Genomic DNA, 4,794 nt, shown 5'->3' with positions numbered 1-4,794 from the left:
CGGGGCGGCGGGGGAGCGGAGAGGCCAGCCGTGAGGCGCGGGCTCCCCTGCGACGGGTGCGGGGGTGCGTGGTGGCTGCCCGAGGGTGGTGGGACGGGAAGCTTCGAGCCGCCCGCTGCGGCAGGCTGCCGGTGCGCTGGAGGCGAGGCGGGTGCGGGCAGCCCCGGGGCCAGAGGCGGGAGGTGACGCAGGGTGAGGGGGGAAGGATGCGGGCACCCCCCCCCAACTCGGCAGCGCTCCCCGGCCCCGCTCGCCCCGCGCAGCCGCCCCCAGCTCCAGCACGTCCCCTGAAGCCTGTCCCGGAGCCCCCGGCCTCCCCCAAGGCCCGTGGTGCGGGCGGCACACTGGGCCTCGAGCGTGCCTCGGCCTCCCTTAACGCGGTCGCCGCTGCTTCTTTCTCTGTGGCAGGGGCCGCGCTGAGGACGCGTTTGTCCGTTCCTGCCCTGGGGATGCCGTTGGCTGCGCCCGCTCCAGGCTTGTGAGGGCTGTGTGTGCCGGGCCTCGGTCTCCTGGCGTCGTGGGGGCGAAAAGGGAGAGGCGGACCGTTGAGTGGCTGCGGACGGGAGCTGGCGGGGCTGAAGCTGGAGAGTCCCGAGAAGGCTGAAGAAGAAAAAAAAATGGAAGGCCACCTGGCTGGAAGCTGCCTGGCTCCGCAGGCAGGAGAGGGCCTGCCTCTGCGGGTGAGGAAGGCTCCCTCTTGGTAGCCTGCAGCAGGCCAGGCCGCCAGCGTGTCCCGCAGGGTCTGTATGTGTCACCAGCAGCAGCATGGTACGGTTGTGGAGCGCGTGAGCGAGCGAGGCTATGTGCCTAGGGAGCCTCGTGTCCTGAGAGCCGCGACACATGCGCGTTTTTTCTTAGGTGTAGGACAGCCAAGCGACCGGACTTACGGAAGAGGAAGGGAGGAGCGCAGGAGAGAGAAGCGCCTGAAGCGGCAGAGTCTCCCGACAGCGCCGAGAGCGAGATCTGCGGTGAGTGGCGGGCCTCCGGGGCCCTGTCGCCCCTCTTCTGCGTCCCGGGCCCTCCCCTGGATCCTTCTCTGTCCCACGCTGCTGTGATTGTTTTGTTTGTTTGTTTTTTCTTTTTCCTTTTCTTTCCCTTTCCCTGTACCTCCCGTCTTCTGTCTGTGTTTGTGTCCTGCTACCTCTCCCTCTTTTTCTCCCTCCAGAATTTCTTTAGCCGGCTCCCTGTCTCTGTTTCTCTGTCCTGCTGCCTGTCCGGTCGTTTCTTGCTATACGTCCCTGTTCAGCCAGCTCTCCCTTTTTGCCTTTCTCTCCTTCTCTGTCCTGCTTCATGGCCCTTTCTCTCCGTCCTGTAGCCCCTTGCTGGTTTGTTTTGGGGTTTCCCTGCACACACCCCCCCGCCTCCCCTCTTCTTGGTCTCTTTGTCTAGATCTGACCCTTTCTTTGTTTCTCGGTCCCTTTTTTCCTGTTCACTGTCCTTTTTCTCTCTCTGCCTGTGTGTCCTGTGCTCCATTGCCATCTTTGTCTCTCCTTTCTTCTTCATCTCCTCCCCCTGCCCCTGTCTCTCTCTCCCTCTTTCGCGCTCACCGGCCCAACATTTTCGTGCTCCGTCTCTGCAAGGCTCCTCGTCCCTGTTTTTCTTGATTTCTCTACCTCTCTGGCGTTTTCTTTCGACCCTTCTTTCTCTCTGAGCTCCTCGGTCTTCTCCCGTGTCTTATTTTCGTCTTCCTAGGGCTCTGCCCTGCTCCCCGTCACTTATTTTCTCTCTCCGTTTCTCTGCCCTGCTCCCCCTCGCTCTCTTTCTTTCTCCGTTCCCCTCTGCTGCTCCACAGCAGTGTTTTTCCTTTCTCCGGCTCTCTGACCTGCTCCCCGCCCACCCAGGTTGGCCGTCCCAGGTTTTGTGCTGTTTTTTCCCTTCTCCGCCTCTCTCTCCTGCTGCCCAGCCGAGGCGTTTCCCCCTCCGTCTCTGTCCTGCTCCCCTGTCTCTTATTTTTGCCTGTCTTTCACTTTATCCTGCCTCCCTGTCCCCTTTTTCTCTCTCAGTATCACCTTGTCCCACTCCCTTTCTTTGACAATCTGTCCTGCTCCTTGTCCTTCTCTTTCCCTTCTCTGTCATTCCCCATCCTTCTTCTGGCCTTTCTTCCTTCTCTTTCTACCCTGCTGCCGCAGTGCTTCTTTCTCCATCGCTGTCCTGCTCCCTGGCCCTTGTTTCCTCTCGCCGTCACTCTGTCCTGGTTCCTGTCCCCCGGTTTTTCTGTCTCTGTGTCTCTGTCCTGCTGCCTGTCTGGTTGTTTCTTGCTATACGTCCCTGTCCAGCCGGCTCTCCCTTTTTGCCTTTCTCTCCTTCTCTGTCTTGCTTCCCGGCCCTTTCTTCTCTTCCTCTCTCTCTGTCCACTAGCCCCTTGCTGGTTTGTGTTGGGGTTCCAACCCTAACCACCCTCTTCTTCGTCTGACCCTTTCTTTGTTTCTTAATACCTTTTTCCCTGTTCACTGTCGTTTTTCTCTTTCTGTCAGTGTGTGGGGACGGGGGTGGGAAGCTTGGGGCGGGGAGTGGAGGCTGGAAAGAGGTAGGAGGTTGCATAGGGGTGGGAAGCTGAACTATGTAGAGGCCAGCAAAATGGGAGGTAGGAGGCTGATGAGGGGTGGGAGGCTGGGGGCGAGAGTAGAGACCAGAAAAAGAAGGAGGCCGGAAAGGGGTGGGAGGCCGCAGCAGGGTGGGAGGCCGGGGGCGAGAGTAGAGGCCAGAAAGAAAAAAAGGAGGCCGCAGAGGGGTGGGAGGCTGCAGAGGGGTGGGAGGCCAGGGGCGAGAGTAGAGGCCAGAAAAAAAGGAGGCTGGAAAGAGATGGGAGGCTGGGGGGGGTGTGAGTAGAGGCCAGAAAGGCCCTTTTCTTCCGGCTTCTTCCCTGTCTTTATCTCTCTTTGCTGCCTTGTTTATTCCTCTGATTCAAGTTCTCTCTCGATCTGTGAGTTCTGCTTCCCACTCATCATATTCTCTCTCTTTCTCTGTCCTATTCCTGCATACAGTGTGCAGTGAGGCTTCTTGTCTAGGAAGCCGCGTCTCGTATGAGCTCTAAGACAACCACATGCATTTTCTCTCAGGTGGAGGCGAGCCAAACGATTTGAGTTACAGAAGAAGAAGGGAAGAGAGAAGGAGAGAGAAGCATCTGAAGTGTCCAAGTCTCCCGGCAGCACCGAGAGTGAGAGCTGCGGTGAGTCCTGGGCCCTCGGGGCCCTGTCACCCCTCTTCTGCATCCTGGGCCCTCCCCTGGCTCCCTCTCTTTCCCACACTGCTACGATTATTTTTTTTTCTGCTCTTGTGTACCTTCTTTCTCCATCTGTCTCTGACTTGTCCCCATCTTTTAGGTCCTCCCTCTTTCTGCCCTGCAGCCCGTGGCGTTTTTTTCCTTCTTCCCCTCTTTCTGTTCAGCTCCCGGTTACTACTTTTGCTTTCCTCCTGCTCTGTAGCCTGTCAGTACTTTTGCTGTCTCTGGTGCTCTTTTGTCTGGCTCCTTGTCCCTTGATTTGAGGCCTTCCTTCTCGGCTCCATAGCGCGTCACAGATCTACTGCTTTCTCCATGTCTATTCTATTCTATTTCCTCATCTCTCTTTGCCCAGGTCCCTGCCGCTATTCTTTTTTCCTCTTTCAATGCTACAGGGTTTTTTTTTGCATCTCCTTCCTGCTCCCCGTTCTTCATTTTCGGTCTCTGTCCTGCTCCCTCTTCTTCTTTCTGCTGCCACTCTTCCTCTCTTCCTGCTGCTTCTTTCTCCATCTCTGTGGGACTGCCTGTCCCCGTGCTTCTCTCGCTGTCCCTTTCCCCGCTTCGTGCTTTCTCGTTACACCGCCGCTGTCCAGCCATCTGTCACTTTTCTCCTCTCTTGTAGTGGCCTGCACCCTGCTCCTCATTTTTGGTGGCCTCTGCCGAACAGCGCATCGCTCCGGGAGCCGACTGACCGACTGTTCCCTGCTGGAGCAACGGGCGCAGTTGCGGGAAGGACTGCCGAGGTGTCGGAGGGGCAGAGGGAGCATCGGGGGCCCCGAGCCCCGGAGCAGAGCGGCTCCCGGGACTGGCTGGGTGCGTGACTAATAAAGACCTGCGGTCCCTTTTGCCCTCGCGGCTGCATTTGTGCTTGGTTTGCACGGGACGAGGGGCTGTGCCAGAGCCCAAGGGAGGAGGGGACGGGCTGTGGGGCAGGGGCGACGGCCCCCTGTTCCTGCCGGGCTCCAGTCGTGGGCCCGGGGCCGGGGGAGCCCCAGGGGCGGGCAGCACGGCTGATGGCGACGGCCCCTCCCTCTGCCGGTGGAGGGCCCGGTGCTGCCGTGACCGGGGTGGCCGTGGAGGGGCCGGTGCGAGCCGAGGGAGGAGCGGAGCCGTGGCCGGGCTGCGGCTGCAGCGAGGGAGAAGGTGAGCGCGGGGTGGGGGGGGAGGTGGATGGAGCAGCGCGTCCCGGGGAAAAGCCCCCGGGAGGGCGGGGTCCGTGTCGGGGACAGGGAGGGGCGGGGGTTCGGCGCCGTGTCGGAGCCGCGAGTCGGGGGCTGCCCGGAGCCGTGCGGAGGTGCCGCCCCGTGCCGGCGGCGCGCGCTGCCCCGACCCGGAGCGGTACTGCAGCCAGGCGTTGCGCGCAGGCTGTGGCCCCTCCGGCGCGCCGTCGGCGCGTGGCGCATGCGCAGTGCGGCGCAGCAGCATGGCGGCGCCCTGGTGTCGGGTGCCGGGGCGGCGGGGGAGCGGAGAGGCCAGCCGTGAGGCGCGGGCTCCCCTCCGGCGGGTGCGGGGGTGCGTGGTGGTTGCCCGAGGGTGGTGGGACGGGAAGCTTCGAGCCGTCCGCTGCGACAGGC

At 61.3% G+C, this 4,794-nt stretch overlaps 1 long non-coding RNA gene across 1 annotated transcript; it reads left to right on the top strand.

Moving 5' to 3' along the window:
- The first annotated feature begins 312 nt into the window (after positions 1 to 312).
- LOC142361489 (uncharacterized) lies at positions 313 to 4,066 on the top strand. The gene is made up of 3 exons (XR_012764141.1): positions 313 to 968; positions 3,060 to 3,169; positions 3,843 to 4,066. It is a non-coding gene; the product is annotated as an uncharacterized LOC142361489 (long non-coding RNA).
- The last annotated feature ends 728 nt before the right edge of the window (positions 4,067 to 4,794 follow it).

The sequence above is a fragment of the Opisthocomus hoazin genome, chromosome 5, assembly GCF_030867145.1.
Source record: "Opisthocomus hoazin isolate bOpiHoa1 chromosome 5, bOpiHoa1.hap1, whole genome shotgun sequence".
Lineage (NCBI taxonomy): Eukaryota > Metazoa > Chordata > Aves > Opisthocomiformes > Opisthocomidae > Opisthocomus > Opisthocomus hoazin.
This window is presented reverse-complemented; position numbering and strand designations above follow the sequence as displayed.